Source organism: Caloenas nicobarica, chromosome 16, assembly GCF_036013445.1.
Source record: "Caloenas nicobarica isolate bCalNic1 chromosome 16, bCalNic1.hap1, whole genome shotgun sequence".
NCBI lineage: Eukaryota > Metazoa > Chordata > Aves > Columbiformes > Columbidae > Caloenas > Caloenas nicobarica.
In genome coordinates, this window is record NC_088260.1 from 1,086,866 (window position 1) to 1,106,179 (window position 19,314).

Sequence of the window (19,314 nt, forward strand, 5' to 3'; positions counted from 1 at the left end):
ACTTAATATCTTCCTATCTTAATTAGAAGGAGAGATCAATATTTAGTATAATAAAAGCACACAGATAATTAGAATAATAAAACTCCAAAGATAACTTAAACATTTAAACTACTTTTCTGGGTGACATGAGGATATGGAATAATCTTTGGTAGATGTGGCATTTTGATTGTAGTGAATTGTCTCTGACCTCAGAATCTGGAGTTGAATAAGAGCAAAAAATACGTAATACTAAAAATGTCATGAACTGAGCATTTCCATTCTTATTCTTCTGGACTGTAAATGCCTGTTCACCTGAAAAAATACTGAATTCTTTGTCTTCAGGACCAGACAGTGATCATCTGCTTTCTCTTTTTGTAAGGCAAACAACAGAGTCTCACCCATGACCCGTTTGAACACCTGTAATTTCTGGTGAGATATCCACCTGCTAACACAAATTATATTTCAAAAGGCAAAAGAGATCTTTTGAGTTCCTCTTAGTAGGGACCAGATACTGAAAAAGCTTAATTTCTGAAGCCATCTGCCAAAATTTTCCTTTTTTTAACAAGAGAAAACGGAGGGGTTGGGCTCATGTCCTGCCTCCCCTTTCTCCTGCTGATCCTGTGTCGTGATGATGAACTCCAGGCACTGTCCTGCCTGTGCTTCTTCAGCCCCTTTCCCATGGAACCAGAGTTGCACCAATTCTGGTGCAAACTGGTGAGTCCCTGTAGTGATGTGGAGCATCCTGGTGCGGTTTCCATCATAAGGCCTTGGTGGCCCAGTTGAGCTTGTTTTCTTCCCATCATGTCAAGCTTTTGGTTCTTACAGTTCCCCAAATGTTTCCACTGGGCTGTGATCTGATCATCGTTGTCGTCTCACAATTTTACACAACTCCACCCCCAGCCTAACACTTGTTATTTTTTTAGCAGGTCGGTTTTATAACATTAGTGTATGGAAATGCTGAGATGTGCTGGTAGAAAAGAATCAGTGTTGTAACTCAAATAGTGAAGGAGAAAAGCAAAGTTGTTGTTCCCTGTAAAAGTTGTCTCTGGCAAGGTCTCCTGCTGGGATTGGGTTGTTTTTGTTGTTATTTTTCCTCCACTTGCATTAAAGCTGCTACTATCTCTTACTTAGATATTCTGCTGGGCAATTACAAACCGTCCCTGGAACTCTGAGCAGCCGCTGCCGCGTGTGGCTGCGTATTGGGACCTGCCAAAACAAGAGGATGACGACTCGGATGGAGTCGTGGCACCGTCCGTCACCTTGGTTTGGAAGTCAAGGAGGAATTTCTGTACAGAAGTGACAGCAAGTCAGGGACAGTTACAGTGCAGTCCAGGGACAGGGGCTGTGTGGGCAAGGAGAGCAGAACACACTCAATAGCACAACTGTGAGAAAAGTAAAGTTGATGTCCAAATCCTGCTTGGGGGTGAAATATTAACCAGGAGAAGTGGAAGTAAAAGACGTGTTTGTATGAGTGAGAGAGAGCTCTTGGTCTGTGGGCAGAAGCGGTTTCTGTGGCTGCTGGTGCTGCAGAAAGGTTATATTATTATTTTTTTTTCCCTTTCTCCCTCTTCTGGTTAAAAGCAAGCTTTCCCTCCCCTCACAAAAAGTGCTTCTTTTCACAGGGAATTACTTGAGGATTTGTGACTGTGGAACAATGGATCGATACTTGTTTGCGAAAAGCTTCAGTTAAAGTGGGACAAGTGGAGATTAGCTGGATGATCTGCCGGTTGTCCATCACTATAGATTTCTGTTGTTAGCTGGAGAGGTTTATCTTGCCCTCCCTGTTCAGAGCAGAGAAATTATCCGAGACGAAGCGTGTGGCTCACAGGAATTAAAAATAAAAGCTGTAGGTGCCACAGAAGCAACTGGAAGGGAGGGTTTCTCTGAGGGAGCCGTGCGGGCACTTGTGAACTGGTTTGTGCCCTGGACGAGCTGCCCCTGCTTAAACCTCTCTTTGCATCAAAGGACACCTGGGCAGGCAGAGGTTTTGGAGTTGGGGTGAGGTTAATAAACCTCCAATTTTATAATTGCTGTGTACAGATGGCCCAAAAATTGTGAAAATAGTAGGAAGGCTCCAGTCTTGTAAGGGTGCTTGGTTGTTTTTGTGTGTGTGTTGAACCCTTATGCCAAAACCAGAGTTGGGTTTCATCCCAGCCAGTTTTACCAAGATGCCAGATGCCAAATTGACACTTGCCACAAATTGCTCAAAAATCCGCTAAAATTAGGATGGCTCCAGGTGAACACAGAGGTTTAACCTCGAGGCCTAGGCTGTGGGAGATAAGGCAGTTTGTGATCTCTTAGATTCAGAAACGTTCAGGTTGGAGTGAACTGCACAATATTAATCTGAGTTTTTCAATTGCATGCAGTTAGGTCATTTTTATAGGAGTTGGATTTATTCCAGTGTTTGTTTGTATTTCAATAGCGGATGTCAGGACTTTATGTGCTTTTTTTTGGTGACATAGATGTATTAACCAGAAGTGTCTAATTATCTTTATTGATTAACCTTATCTTATAAAGAAGTAGTCACTCACTAGAGCAGTCCATATTCTGTACACTGCAGAAAGAGAAAATGATTAATTTACTCCCCAAATTGAGCTGCTCTGTATGCTACGAGAGTAAGTGATGGATAAGGGACAGCCTGCGCGGTCTTGGGTTGGAACAGTAGGTCAGAGTCATTATTTACCTTTTGATTTTAGAGTGAGAATTTCCTCTTTTTGCAAATCATGACTCCAATTCACTTGTTTACAAGGAGAGGCGGAACGGGACACACAGCTGTGTTCTGCCTTATATATGTGTATATATGCAGAGCTGCTGTTACAGCAAGTCTGAAGAATGTGCAGAGGGAAGTAGGACCTGTGATTTCTGAAATTAATGAGAAAAGCTTTCCGTTAAAACTCCATAGAACTTTACTGTTGGTTTCTTACACATCATACTTTTCCAAAGGTTCTTTGCTGTGATACCAAGAAAAATGGACCACGGCCAGAGTGCATCTGCTTAAATTAAATCTTTTGTCAGCCAGTAATGTCTTGCTTTCTTCCTTGTGATCCACCATTTGTTCATCTTCTGTTACGTTGCGAGCTCTTCCTTTGATTTCTGTTTGTGTGTCTCTAGTGCAGGAAGATCCTGATATGTGATAAAGGATCCTACACACAGTTTAATGGCACAGTCTAACCTTTATCAAAGTTTGTATGTGTGTGCACAGATGTGTATGGTATGTGGGTACATATGGTCTCTTTCCAAATCTGGAGACGCCTTGTGTCATACAGGAGTCAGACAGGAATGCTCATCGTACATTGAAATTATTAGTATATTGCTATTGCAATAGAAACAAAATGATATAAGCAATAATACAGAAAATCCCAGAAACAAGATGGTTAACCCAAGAATGTTCTTTGTCAATGCCACGTGGGTCCAGCGAGCCATAGGTTTTACGGCATTCTTGGGTGTGTTGTCCTCCTATCCAGTATGGTTAAGATGTCGTTTCCTTCTCTGCACAAACAAGATTCTCCTCTGGGCGTTCCCTATTCTCATGTTTCATTCTGCCTTTTGTGTTCATGTTTGTGTCTTGAATTATCTTCTTATTTTGTTATTTACACATTAAGGAGGGCTTCCTCTCCTCCAGTTCACCAAACCAAGCCCCTCTGCTGTAATAATCACGTTCTCCTGCTGTCATCTCTGTCCTATTTCTGCATCCCTGTTCCCTTCCACCTTAGCAGTAAGGGAGCTGATGTACTGCAACCTCTGTTACTATAAATACTGTATTCACTGTAATGCTGAGCCAGGTTTTTGCTCTCCCTGTCTCTGTGCATGATCACTCAGGTACTTCCAAAGGAATCTGGTGTCCCTTGCTGCCTGGCAAAATGGGTCCCACTGCTCTTTGGGGCTCTGGGTGCTCTGTAGCATCCCAAATCATCCTGATGGATACTGAATATGTTCACGTCCATCTTTCTGGACAGACTGGACAAAATCACTTTCAGATGAGTCAGGTGCTTCTTGCTATTAGTAAGACAAATGGAATGGAGTCAGTCTAGCCTTTAAATTGTTTCACTTTTATGATATCACACACAGTACACTGACATCTTGACCTATGTCATACTTCTTTTTAAAGATCCAGTGATTTTTTGTGATGTGTCCTTCACAAAATTGCTTGCTTTTCATCGGTTCAAACCATGTGGTTAAATGTTCCAGGTTACCTGTTATAGCACTGTTGTAGCTTGGACGATGCCCTTCCCGTCAGATACACTGATCGGCACTGGCTGGCTTTGCCGTGTGCCATTTACTCCTGGGGATGAAAGCTCTAAGCGATGCTCCCACGTGTGTTTGTAGGACGGCCCAGTGACACAAGGTGTGCTGTGAGTGTGGCACACACTGGGCTGTTTGTGCTGCCTGCACTTTGTACGTGATCGTCACTGCAAACGGGCGCTCTCAGCTGTTGCGTGCAACTGAGCGAGCTGAGCAGGCAAAACCTCGGGTTTAGTCTAGTAAATCCTGGTGTAACAGGCTGCTGTTGTTTTGAGGATACTGCTCGATGGTGGTTTTGCACATTTTGGGTGCTGATGCCTTTAGACATGACCAGGACGTTGCATGTCCTCATGGCACACCTGATGTCTGCTTAACAACTCTTATCTGTTGTCCAGAACACCCTTTTTTGTCTCTAACGACATGAGCTCAGTGCTCAACCTAAATCTCCTCCTCCTTGATGTAGTCCTGATTTTTATGATTTCTGGCACGAAGTCCAATTCCTGAATTTCTTATTTCATTTTTGCATGATGTTCGTTTCAATAGAATTACATAAGTATAACATCAAGAGATTGAATGATAAAGTGATAAACAGGCATTTGCATTTATCACGGAGCCCGCATATAACAATTTCTCCGTCAGTGAAATCTTGTTTGCGCGCTGACGGGAGCGGTGGCGCCCAGGTGCCCAAAGCGCAGCAGAGAGAGGCGCCAGCCTGCCCAGCACCGCTCAGAGCGTGCGCTGTCGATGTCAAGCCTTCTGACTATGAAGGACAGGGGGTTGTTCTCCAGACATTAAAGGAGAAGTTTTTTCAGGTTCCATCTTCTGTTTTCCAAATTCAACCCACAACGTTTATTCTAGATGATCCTGTCACACAGTACAAAGTAAACTTGTATTAGATTAAAAGCCATTTTATAGCATTTACACTTTGCTAGTTTTATAGACTAGCGTAAAACATAAAGGTATCTTGGGATTTTTTTGTTCCTCCACAAGAAATTGAAGATGTTTTTCTAGCTGCTTGAAAATAGAATGCCAGAATGTGCATTAGCAGAAGATAACCATTTTGATCATGTTAATGATACTCTGTGGGGCAGATTCTGCCTCATGAGGGCAACCTTACATTTTTGTACTATTGGAATAATTATGCTCAATTACAATTTGTAATCCAGGGTTTAATTTAATCCACAGCTAAAACACGTGCTTTGTCTTCATCTTCACTACCTAGCTGATAAATGGAACAGAAGGGAAATATTTATCACTAAGAAAATTTGGTTTTTGGAAGTTAGTATTATGGCTTTGTTTTCATCCAGTTCTGTAAATCAAAGATATATGTTTCACTAGTTGGACTGGTTAACCAAGATGCACAGAAAGCTTTCCTGTCTCTCTTGCCACCATTATTTAAAGGCTGGTGCTCTCAGAGGCTTTCAGGACGGGGAGGTGCCTCGTGGAGGTTTTCCACTTTATCCTCAGGCTCGTCTGTGTTTCCACCACATCTGAAGCAGCTGATCCTATTTCTTGAAGCACTTGGCCTCAGGAAACGTACAGTGGGGAAATGTCACATTGAAAGCGATAATGTGGAGAAATGCAAGTAGGAAAGTACTGAAGTGATCTCTGAGGGAAACACAAGACCTGGAATGGTGCAAGTGGTGTGACTGTGTTTCAGGGTAGCCCATGAGTAACATGGAGCAATTACATAATGAGTACCATTTACTAAGTGGAAATCTCTTAAGTTGTCTCTAAAATAAATAAGTGTGGTTCCAGAGCTATAAGGCGTGTTTGGGAAAAGGCAACACCATTTAGTGTCCTTATTGTGTCCCTAATAAAGAGCAAGACTTGGGTGTGGGGCTGGACTGTTGACATAAAAACAGCGGTTTGAGTTCCTCCCATGGCCAAAGATGATCTTCTGTCCTTTGAGAATTTTGCAGTTCAGCTTGATAAACTTCTGCAGTTTTGCCATTACACAGGACAGAGCATCACTATTGATTTTTACAGCTTGACGTATTTTATTTCTGTTTTTTTGCAAAATCAGCACAAAGGAGAAAAATCTCAATTGCATAGAACTATAGAACATTTTCAAACTTAATGAGAGTTTTGTACTTACCTCGGACATTTTAAAAAGCAATAGGATGGCACAAGAGGCATGCTAATATTTTTTTCTCTGGAAACATCATTGTTGAAAGCAAACTGATTTGCTAGTTTGACCATGTGTTATGTTGAAAATCCAACTGTCATGAGCTGCTGTGTGTGCTTTTCATCTGCTGAACATGGGGCGGTCGCTCTGGCTGAACGGGCCGAAGTTCTTGGATACAGCCGCTCGTTACGGTGTGGTCATCCAGTGACCTGCAGAAATCTCAAACCCATTTCAATTAGGAGAGGCTTTCTGCTGCTAACGATCACACGGGCCAGCCTGACATTTTATTGCCCGGGTAAGGCTGATTTTAGTGAGCATTTCACTGGGTAAGGGGAAACCTTTTCACTACTTCATACTGTGCTGACATATAAATATATCAGGTGTTCTTCCAGAGCAAGCAGCTACAGCAAAAAGAATTTCCTCCATCCTTCTAGACTATAGACCCACTTTTCATGTGGATTTAAAGACAAATAAAAGAGGAAAAACCTTTCCAAACTATAAATTAATGGATCAAATATTTCTAAATGAAATTGGAACGGCAACTGTGGTTTTATTATCTTTTGCCATACAGGGCTGTCTTTGAAAGGGGAAAAAGCTTAGTAAAAAGTAATTTCTGAGCCTTGACTGCTTTTTGATTACAATTCGGGATTACTGTTTTAATCACCGCTTATCAAGTAATACCACAAACGTCAGAGCATGACCACCTTTCTCAGGGAAAGCCAGATTTAAAAGCCAATTTTCAGCAATCCCTCCTCTTTCTCCTGAACTCTTCTAACAAATACGGAGCGATAATCATCTCTGATATTGCAAGAGACCTTAAGCAATGCCTGGAACTCTCTGTGTTCTCAGATTTCTTCTGAGTTTTCTTTATTGTTGTAAAGTGTTATTGTTCAGCAGAAATACCAGCATGTGTCTAAGCAAGCTCTTGGCTCAAGGCAACCTTCATTTGAGGGCAAGGTTTCGAGCAGGTTCCCCCTTTCCCAGGCAGACGACAGATTTTACACAAACATGTGCATGTGTTCAGGGGAGGTCTGAAATGCATACCTTGGCTGGCCTCAGGATCCTACTCTGTTGGTTGATTTTGCAAGTGCTGAACTCCCAAATTGTAGGTGCCTGTTTGCTTCTTTAGAGGTCCAAAAACTGCTTTGGACCTTCTCCTAGGTTATTTGTCCTGATCACAGCATTAGTTTATTGCCTGTGGGAGTCTCAAATGTGAGACTGGAAATGCCATCCTCATTATAGATGTCCATGGATAAAGAAGCTTCATGTGGCCATGGCGAAGGAGGGAGGAGAGGCATGTCAGGGGGCTCGTTCACATCTTCCTCCCATTTCTTGGTGAAGAATGATGTCCCTGATACGCTAAGTTTTGAGGGCTGCCTTCCCTGCACAGGCAGAGGCTTTCTGGCCTTCCCTTGGTTGCGGTCACCCCTTGCAGTGTTGCAGCATTAGAACAAGGGGGTTTTGCCATGTGTGTGTAGTGTATTGCTCACCAGCACCATGTTTGATTTATTGTGCCGTGTAGCTTTTTCCCCATGCATCTGTAGCAAACACGGAATAAATGACATAGACTGAGTGAAATCATGTCTCCCAAGCCTCCTCTGAAACTTAATTAAACCCACAGGGTCTTGTTTGGGGGTAGAAAAACAGCAGGATGTGAAGTAGTGAAGATCAGTAAACAAATTATTGGCGCTTCTTGCGATTTTACTGTGCTAGTACTGATATGAAAAAAAAAATCCAAATCTATTCTTTCTGCCTGACCATTTTATTATTAGCAGCTTCTCTGTGTGTTATCTGTGACTTCCCATTGAGAGGACCTGCACTGGGGAAAAGAGGGTTTTTAAAGGTTGGGCTTAGGCTCATAAATATACAGGGAGCTTCTCTGCCGAGCCTGAAATTCGTTGCTCCTATTTTTCATCCAGTATATGTCATCACGCAGGCTGAACTAGAGAATTGTGGATGTGGCTTGGAATATAACACAAGGATGTGCAAGCTGCCTGGGTCCCGTGGTGCTTGCAGGGGCTCTAGGGGAGCTGTGCAAGTACAAGGACACAACGCAGTGGCCTCTGCAGTGGAATGCAGCACGCGCAACAAGCTGGAAAATGTAGGGCCATCCTTAATCTCCTTAATCAATTATCCCAGTGTTTGGTAACTTATTTGTTCCAGTGAATTGTGTTTTATCCTTGTAGTGCTCTACTGAAGTACGAGCTCATGGATGTTTCTCAGGTGAAAAACTGAGGTAAACTGAGCTGGTCGGGGTCATGCGGGAAGTCCATGTTGGAGCAGGGACCCGAACTGTTTTTCCATTGGGTTGGCAGTAACGGATGGGGCTGAACGAGATGTATGTGCTCGTGCCAGATCCAGGCAGCAAGCAGAACACAGGAATAGCACGTGTGTAATGAATAAGAGAGTTCCTTGAGCTCCTGACAGTCACTGGAAAGGCTGAAAATTAGATCCTGTGCCTGCCCTTCCGGTTTCTTCATTGGTGGCAAAGTCTGTAAATTAACTGTACCTGAAGCTGAATCAGTGGTATTTGTAGGCTTCACCTCTTTTGTGAAACATATGATACACATCAACCTTAAAAACCAGTGAAAAGGGGAGAATGCCAGTACAGTAGTGCTCCGTACCAGTGTCCGTGTCTGGAGGCCGCGGCCATGCGGGGCTGGCTAAAGTCACTCACGGGGGATCTTGAGAAGGACGTGGGTTGGCACAGGAGGGATTACAGATGGGGAATAGGGTTCCTGGGTACCTTGCGCCTGGACACAAAGCCCTCTGGCTAATTACCTTTAATCTGCCAGGATAAAGCTGGGGAGTGTGTAGAAGGAAGGGGCCCAACTGCTGCTGCTGTGCAGGAGCAGCCAGGCAGGTTTAGAGGACATCAAACTCTTTCCCTTAGGGTCTTGTTATCCACTTGCTTTGTCCTGCCCTCGTATAGGTAGCCGTTAATGGAAGGACGCTGTGGTTTGGCCTTTTTGGAGACTGGTTATTAAATAAGATGGTTTTCTTCTGCCTAATGAAATTGAAGAAGAGGAAACATCATAGTTTCTGGTTTATGTGTAAAAAAAAAAATTCTCCCCACATTTCTGTTTAGGGCCCTTCCTTTTAAAGTTGTAAGCACAAGTGGAGAACATGCCGTTCGTGCTGCTGACACATGGAAATGAATAATGTTTTTGGGCAAACACCAAACTCAGATTCCAGAAGGCTGTTCTCTCCTGCCCATTCATCTATGTGATGTGTAAAATGAACCCAAAACATACCGGCAGGAAAAAAGGACTGTTTTGTATTCAGAGCTTCAAAGACATTTAACAATATCATCTTCACCTGGGAACAAAATTATTTCTTCAAGAACTGTACAGAGAACACTTCGCTTTCAATTTACAGCGTGGACTGTCTGAACACATTGCAGTGTGAGCGTCCGGTGGCAGGACCGCTGGATTTATACCAGCGAAGGCTCTGAATGCCTTCTTGCAAATCTGCCGATGCACTCGTTGTGTTGGAGATTTAGATCAGGAGGTGTACTTTCTGATGCTATTTCCCAGCATTGTTCCTGCTTCCGGAGGACAGCTGTTCTACAAGAGAGAAGATGAAGAGCCAGGAGCCCTGTGGTTTAGGCAGTAGATGTCCTTCAGACTCTGTGTGAGCTTCACTGAGTAAACTACTTAATGCGTGCCTCGATTTCCACTTCTCGAACTGGGATAACCCCTCTCTCTTAGAGCTTTCTCCAGCCTCAATAGGTTGTAAATTCTCAGTTTTTCCATCAGAAATAACAGGACTTTAATGTCTTCGAGTGAGGCCAAGACTTACTAAGGCCGATCTGTAATAGCCACAACTGCACTGCATACAAATATGAGGACAAAACTTCATGTTTTGCCAGGATTGGAAAAGTCATGGAGTGTCCCCTGAAGTTCTCTGCCTTCCTTTGGACAGAATAGAACATTTTATTATCTCGTTTCTGATTTCACCTATTTCATCTTAAGCCTTTTGCTGATAGTGCTAATGATAGCAGGACTGAATTCATGAGGTATTTATTAATTCCGATTTATTAAAGAAAAATCATACCCAAAGGCTAGTTTCAAGATATTTAGAAGCAGAAAATAGGTCTTGTTAGTCTCTTAAAAGAACAAAGGGAATAGTGCCAAATCTAAACATTGTTTTCTTTTGTTGTCTTGTTTGTTTGTTTTGTTGTGAAGTTTTATGAATTTGGCCCCTCCTTCAACTCTGAAGCAGTGTTGTTCATGGTGCAATAGCTGGGATGTGCCCACGCTGCCTCTCCTCCGATGGAGTGAGATGTGCAGCATGAACATCTGCAAAGAGAACATGCACAAGCCACTAGAGACACAGAGCTTTCCACAGCAATTTTGTAGAAATCCATAACAAATGCATTGTTAGGTTAGTTTATTCCTTCTCTTTCCTGCTGTGTAAAGTATTTGATATTCAAATTAAAATGGTGCTTGTTTAGGACAATTCAGTTATAGAATAAGCCTGGTAATTGGTGCCCATGGGACTGTTTACACTCTGCTTGGTGTAATCCACTTATGGAAAATTAATGAAAGGCGATTTCCTCCTCCATTGTAACTGTTTTAATATGTACACTGTGTTGTTTCCTCTCCCAGCTGAAGCTTCAGATGGTTGTTTGGAGCCCAAAGCCCCAGCACACTAAGGCGCTCCGTAGGCTTGCGGGTGCTTTGGCGATATGCAGGTTTAGTGTGAGCCCCACGGCGCTGGGACACACAAACCCCTCCCAACAACAAGCCGGTCCTGCTCCCAGGGAGGGGTTTGGTACCTATTTATATCCCTCCACGGTGCTTCCCAGTGGCAGCTGAGCTGACCCGGGGGTTTGTCCAGCTGACAGATGCGAGCTGTCTGTCTGTCTGTCCCCTCCGGAGCACAGCACTGACCTGCACCTGGGTGCTCAGATCAAGGTTTTCTCCCTGTCCCATGGCAGGACAGACTGCCTTTGCTCAAGAAAGACGTGGTTCAAGTCTGAATCTCGATTGAGCTAACTGTAATTTATTTTTCAGCTTCCTCAACTAGCTGCACAAGCCCGTTTAGTAATATTGAGAAGGTAGAGGGGAAAAGAAAGGGGTTATTATGCACCTCTACAGTCCACGATATACACAACATTTAGTGTGGTGGGATGCCAGTACCTCTTATGTACTTGTAAAGACCTTGTCCTGCAGGTTGGTGAAGGGAGGAAACCTCTCGAATGCCTGAGCTAAGGCACCGCTGTCACCGTGCGCAGATTTCCTCTTCCCATTTTGTCAGATGAGGGGAGAAAGAAAAACAAAAGCCAGTATTGCTCTTTTCCTCAGGCATATTTTCTAGTGGTTTAACAGGGAGCTGACTGTTAAGTGTGGGCTCCGTGTGAAAAACAAAGCAGTTCCGTAAGTAATTGTTCAATTTTACAAATGGCGCTAATGCACGGTTTTGGGCTGTTGGAGCCCTGAGTCAGTATGGCCAAGGCAAAGAGTTCCAGTTCCAGAGCAAATAACAGCAGCAGAATTGGGAATACTGAGAGTAGAAGTAGCATTGTTTTATTATGCAGAGTGTCTAAAGAAAAACTTGCTGAAGAAATACCAAATGTAGAGAGCTGGAGGTCAAAGAGGAGACAAAATCAAGATGATCCTAGAGAAATTACCAAGCTCCATTGCCTGAAAGAAAGTGAAATGAAATCATTGCCTCTTACCTCAGTAATAAAGCAACCGGGGTAACATACAGCAAATATGCTCAGTCTGACCTATGCCTATTACCTGGATACCATTTCTTCCCTCTCTTACCCTGAATTGCCTTCCCTCCTTCAGGCAGAGGACTATATTTTCTCTAGGACTTCTAAGAAATGCTTTTTCTCTTTCTGTGCTCAGTCAGGCTTCCTATCCAGACTGTCACTCATTTGAATCAAAAATACTGTAGCCTTCTCTCTCTTAGTGTCCTTAAAATCTGCATAACTCTCCCTGATCCAGACACAGTTATAAATGCTGAAATCATTTTTCTGATTCTTAACTTGCCTGTTCTCCCGGGGACTCTTTCAAGTGGGGACCCAGCATTTATTAAGTCTCTGCTGCTTGATATCACCTTTGGAAATGCAAATATTTTTGCCATACATTTCTGCTTCTTTGTTCTTTATGTGTGGAGCACATTTCTGAACTGAGGCACTTGCTCCTTCTGTCCATCTCAAGATCTTTCTTTTGCATGCTTCTGCTAAGAAATGCCTTAGGTAAGGTTTGGTTGACCATCATCTCCCCAAATTTATTTGTATTCATGAATAAATAGCAGGGGGCAAACTCTCCCCAGATATTGATGTCAGAAATGTAGAAAAATGCATTATTCTAGGTGCATCTTTCTCTGTATGGTCTACTAATGTGGTAACGCTTGTTTGGGAAATGTTTTGTTTGCCAGGTAGGGACACGGTCAGTGTGGGCAGCAGCTGCTGCGCTTTCTGAACAGGGTACAGGCAGCAAACACTCTGCTCAGCGGCTGTCTTACCAGCTCAGCAACATCTCACACCTGTTCTACAAACCGTGCAATAAACTCACCTGCACGGTGCTGTGTCTTCACTATTAAAAGCTTGATGTATGGTATGCAAGGTCCAACTCATAACGGCCGGTGTTCCACAGCTCATTTGGTATCATTCTGAGGAGCATCTGTCTCAGCTACTGGCAGTGCGAGCTTTGAAAACAAGCTTCATTTTGCCTCTCTGTCCTATGGAAGCTGGGAAAGATTTACAGCCTGCAAATAATGATGATAGGTGAACTTGTGTCCTAGGGAATGGGATGGAGGCAATGAGCTTGAGAGATGAACAGCTCCGGGGTCATTTGGGTGTTCTCACTGGCGCTATCAAATGGAGATGGATCAGGTTTGCTCGCCTCACCACCCAACTGTGCCCCTGTGCAAGAGCTGAACACTCTGTAATGCAGCATCTTCCAAACACTGGGCCATCTACACAATGTCCTCAGAGATGGACTGGAGGAGAGACAAGGAAGATTTTGAGGGATTTTATTATGCTCAGTTTCTGAACACTTGACGGGTGGAAAAGCTAGATGCTTTGGGAAAAACTACTTTTCCTCAACAGTCACTTGCATGTCATTGAAGAGGACTATCTGTTATCTCCAGGTGATTGGGTTGAAGGAGACTATCTGCTCATATTGACATATCTCTTATCCTTTTGTCACTTTTGAAGCCCCTCTGGACTTTAATTTTTGCTTTAGGCACAGCGAACTTTATTAGAATTTCATTTGAAGAAAATGATGAAAAGGGCTTGCTTGAGATGTGTCATCATGTTTCCTCAGGACTCCTGGGTTCAATGACCAAGACTTCTAGTTGTCTTTTAACAAGCCGATCTCGTTGGGTTTTTTTATATATATTCTCTTTGTGGGTACTGATGTAAATGGTAAATACTCACTAACTAGGGGAGATGCGTTGCACTTCTTGCCATGTAGCAACCCCGTTGTAGAAGGTGGAGTGTGATCTGTGGTCCACTTGCATGACCTGGGTAATGTGGTGTAAATGGGGAGTTGTTTAAACAGGGTGTGAAGCTCAAATCCATCCTTGGTGAAGTTGGTGGAAGCTTCAGTGAATGTCACGAGAGATGGGCAATAACTTGCTGTGTGTCTTCTGAGATGAATGAAAGGGCAGGAGCACAGAAAGGTTTTGTTAAAATGAACTTTGTTAGCTCTGATTCTGGGAACTACTCACATGAGTAGTTGTGGTGAAACAGTATTTTGCACAAGGAGCTCTCCTAAAATTAAGTATAATCAGTATATGAAGAAGGTGAGGATATTTGGCTCTCTGGCACAGTTTTTCTAAGCAAGTAAAGTGAAAAGAAGCAAAACTCTTCTCATAGTAGCATGTCTGTTCCCTGATTGTTATCTGCAAGTTATTGGGAATAAAAGAGAGTAAAAATACCAAGAGTACCTGAAAATCATTCCGCTGTCTGTAAAACTTATGACAGATACTTTTCATTTAATTCGTTCAGGAAATCAATATGTCTTGCAGAATCATTTGACTGTCGTTGGCAGTGAAATGATAAATATACATGAAAACAGAATTGGATTAATAATTTTGACAGGTAATATAATGCAGTTGTTGGTGAATGATATTAACAAGAGAAGGCATGTTAAGTCCCAATGTCAGAGTAAGGCTAGGTGCTTATAATGTCTGAATAAATTTCATGCTATGACTGAAGACTCTCGATGGTAGATGGAGATCAACAATATAAAGTTCCATTAAAAAGTCCTTTGCTTTGCTAATTCTTGACTCCTTTTACTGGTCAGTAGTCTGCTCATCAGTCTTGGCTGACTGAAATAGAATTTCCCCGTTCTATCTGCCTGAGCCAATAGATTTCATTTGCAATATACTGAGTCGTGAACAAGTGAGAAACCTCACTGTACTGAGATGAGCATCCCAAGGAAGGCTGTCCTCAGCCCGGAAGGGGAGTGTCTCTCTTCTTGCTTGCTTCTTTCCCAGCGAGACTGGGATTTTTAGGTTTCTTTGTTCAAGGTTTACAAAATGATTGTAAATGCATATGAAACACAAAATGCCCTTTGTGAAGGACATCAGATTAACTTTGTTGCAATTCTTTTCTCCCGGTTTTTCTGTTCCCCTCTTCTGTCATTTTCTTTTTTGTGTTACCTCCACGGTCCAGTTGTCTCTTAGCTCTTACTTGTCAGGGAATTCTTGCCCCCAGGTAATGCAAAGCAACCAGACCCCACTTCAACTGTCTATGGATTCCACCTGAAAAAGGGTATTACATGTGCTGTTTCTTGCAGAAGTCAGAGAGGCTGCGATAATCTCATGTTCTTGCTGTTCAGAGGGCAATAAGCTCAGGAAATACCCGGGCATGGCTTTCACGGGGCCATGATCTCTTGCTAGGCTCGGCTGTTTGCCGCCATCTCCTATGCAGAAATCAGTGTTAGTTTTTATGAATCATGCGCTTTAACCAGCCCTCGCTGTTTTAACGCCATTGAGCAGCCAGGCTGTCTGGGTCCCGCAGTGAGGCCCGTCTCGGTGTGTTTGTGGGTACGTTACTGCTCCGTCCCCAGTCTCGTGCTGCGATGTGACACGGGAGGTGCAGAAGTGGACTCCCCACGAGCAGACTGTACCCAGCTGAGATCAGACAGCGGAGGGTGAGGCTGGAGCTGCGGCTGAGTCACGATTCCTTCCCTGGGCACCTCGGTTAGTGCCAGTCCTACAGGGGCACTGAGCAAAGGCTCATCCAGGTCACAGTTAACCACGAGGTGAGTGTCCCCTTTCATTAAATCTGATGCTTGCTAAAGACTCCAGGCAGAGCAGGAAATAGGCTGAGACTCTGGAAAAAGAAAACACGAAATAACCCCTCATGTCCATCTCTAAAATGATATGACTAGTCTATCTGATTTATGAAAAATGTATAAATGTGACTTGGGAACAGCTTGCGCTTTCACACTAAATAAAAGGAGAAGACAGAAGAGGGAACTTGAATGTCTGTGAGCATACTCATGTATACAAATGACTGTCATAAATCTTTTTGCATGATTGCTTTGCTTTGTGGCATCTCTTTGGGGAGTTCTGCAAGGGAAAAAGCCCTACAGTTTGTGAAACTGGAAAAAAAATTGCAGAAGAAAATGGATTTGCTGATATAATTATGCAATTCATGTAGAACATATTTTGCTCTACTAATCAGAACAGAAGGGTAAAACCTAGACAGTGCTGTTGGTTTAAGGGAATTGGATTAAAAGTCCAAACATCCTGAGTGAGCCTGCTGCAGCCTCAGGAGGAAGGCTGGCTCTGGAGGAGCCGGAAAAAGAGCCCTGCAAACCCTGCTGGTGTCTCATGACCGAGGAAAGAAAATGCTTTATTCTGTTGAGATGTGCTGGGAAGAAAACAAATTCCTCAGCTGATATAAATCTGCCTTGACATTAGTATTCATTCACACACCCTGCAGATTTGGTCTGGAGCATCGTCCGTCCGGGTCTGCAGTCAGTTCTGACCGTGGTCCAGCTCCATCCGCCTGGAGCTCAGGGCAGGGTGCAGAGCTCCCCAGAAGAGCGAGATGAACCCTGGGGAGCTCATCTCCCATGGGATTAGTGCTGTGCTGGCCGGGCAGGATCCCGTCCCCAGGGGAACTCTCCTCTGTCGCTGTGCAGAAGCTCTGCCCTGCTGATGGCCTCAAAGTGTTGTCCCCTTTTGTTTCTTCAGGTTGGGTGGTGGGTGATTCTTAGCTGTCCTTTTGATGTGTAAGGGAGGAGCAAGTGAATGAGATTATTCAGAGAGATGGCAGAGGGGTGAAATGAGTGGAAAAACAATGCAAAAGGAACAGCTGGAGTGTTTTTGCCCTTGTAACGTGGCCGATAGTGTCGTGCTTTGCCCGGGAAGCTCCATCCTCTGCAGGAGGAAAGTCTCGCTCAGCAGACCAGGCTGAGGAGCTGGGACTGGCAGCTCTGTGGCTCGTTCCGTCCTCTCTGATAGTGTGATCCTGATGTTGGTCTGAGCTGTACATCCCACTGTGGCTCAGGGGTAATCCTGCTGGGGCCCAGGGCATACCTGAGAGGTATTTCTGCAGTTAATACTTTGCAGAGGAATTCTTGTTAATTATCTAGGCTTTTGCAGCGTGCTTGTGGAATAGTTAAATAATATATAAATATTAATAGTCATAAATAATATTAATAGTTAAATAACTATTAAAGCTGCAATAAAGTACCTCCAAAAAGGAGATTTGAACAGTAAGGAAGGATTTACTTTGATGGTAGTGAGGACTTTTTGTAAACCGTAGTGAATGTAATTTTCTGAGCAAGGGGATGCACATGTGATAGAACAGCTCAGAGCAGCACTTGTGATGGTGCCCTCGTGCCTGTCCTGAAATTACTGTAATGATGCCAGCGAGTTCAGTCAGGCTGATCTCTCCTGCTCTTCCCAACATCAGCCATCTGGCCCCACAGCCTTTGTGTTGTGCATGACCAGCCAGCTGAGCATCTGCACGGCCCGGCTTCCAGAGCCCGCAGCCTCCCTTGGACAGCAGCCGCCTTTGGGGCTTGAATATGCTCAGACCTCCATGAAGGTGCAAGCCCAGAGAAATTCTTTCCATCCTATTCCATGAAAAGAGCAGTAAGCATATGGAAAGGCCATCAGCTTTTCTTTCTGTCATTGAACTGTGATGCAAAAAGGAAGAAAAGCAAAGATTATAGTAAAGTTGCTGTCTGCATGGGGGAAACAAAGTCCTCAGTTGCTATATGCTGCTGCGATTCTTTTTTTTTTTTTAAGGAGCTAAACTTGCCTTACTTATATTAAACACAAAATAATTGTCTTTGATAGAAATTTGTTTCTTTCAGTTGAAAGCCTTTGAATTTTGCAAGTCACTAGAGGGTCCCTTTCACCATCCTTCCCAGAGTTTTTGAAGAAACCAAAGAGATTCATGCTAAAATGGGAACCACTGAAGCCTGTTCTGTGGTCTCATCCTGTGCTCAGTTCCTGCAGTCAAAGCATTTGTTTAGTCAGACAACTCCCAGCAGAGCCAAGCTGTGTCTGACACCCCTTAGCACGGGCGGATGGGGCCACCTGGGCTCATCCACCGAGACATGGACATTCTCCTGCAAGTGCCTGCTACAGCTGTAGGGAGGCTGGCTCCTCTTCAGCTCCCTGGCAAAGGCAGCACAGCATCGGGCTGAAGGACTCTGCTGAGGTCAAGGGCAGTGGCAGGCTGCCTGTAAGCAGCCGTTCCTTCTCGGGAGCAACGTTTTGGCCAAGAGGCATGTGCTAAAAGGAGAGAGTGCCATGTCCCCGTGCTTTGTAGAACAGAGTAACAGAGAAAGGATGGGATGTATCTCGCTGTGAAAGCCATTCTGCGTGCTTTTAAAATAATCTTTGATAACTCGGAGAAAGGTGCAGCTGCGCCTTTCACTGAACAGCAATGAGGATGGGGAAAACTGCTTACCCCTCCTTATGCAGGCTTTTCTTTTACATTAATAGCCATCCCTCTCGCTGGCCGGGCTGCCAGGGGCTCTCTTAATTGGTGTGCTCAGCAGACGAGCAGGATGGAAGCTGTGCCACCAGTGGTTCTTGCTGCTGTCATCCAATTTTCCATGGGGTATGTCACATTAGTAAGTGGATGCAGCAGGATTTGGTGGGTTATTTCCCCGTGCTGGAAATCTGTTCAATCTGCCCTTTTCCAGGGCCTCCATTTTTACTGAAAGCCGTCTCTGCTGCAGGTTTTCCAGGCACAGGTTAATGGGATAGATTAGTGGTTTATTACTATGATTATCTTATTGTTTTTTGTGTGACACTGACCATGAGTTTGAAGTGCTGCGTAAAACATAAAGGAGACATAAGCCCCGCTCATAAAAATGTTCTGTCTGTGGGTTACAGCGAGTCTGGTCCTGCAGACACGCAGGAGGCAGCGCTCGTTCCCATTCACCTTCACACTCTTACTGGGAGCATGGGTGTTGGTACCAGCTTTTTATAACAAAATGCTTTGGATGTGGGTCTTCAAAGGTAGATGCGGCATAATTAGGAAGGGAATTAAAAAGGTTTCAGCAGGAGTTTTCTAAAGCTCCTGAGTCATTAAGGAATGGAAGTACCAAAGCAGCTCAGTGACTTGTTCCCGAGGCGCAGGCATGCTGCTGAGATCCCGCTCGGTTCTGCTTGACGCCCAATCCTGGCACTGTTATTACGCTGCTTGTAGAGCACATTGCTTTCTGTCCTATGTGTTCTGTTTAACCTTAACAGACAAACCAGCAAACAAAAAACCACCAACAAACCAAACCCCAACAATTTTCTTTTAGTTACTATTGTTTGAAAAACAACTGTACTTTATCAGCACGCAGGCTGAGTGTCACAGACCATTCCTTCTCAAGCAATGATTTTCAGACCTCTAGAGTGAGAGCCTGGAAACCTAAAAAATGTAGAGCCATTGGACCTATTTCCCATTAGATTTACTTCCATCTGTGCACAAAAAGTGCAGAATCCACCCAGGAGAAATAGTAGAGTTTTGCACAAGT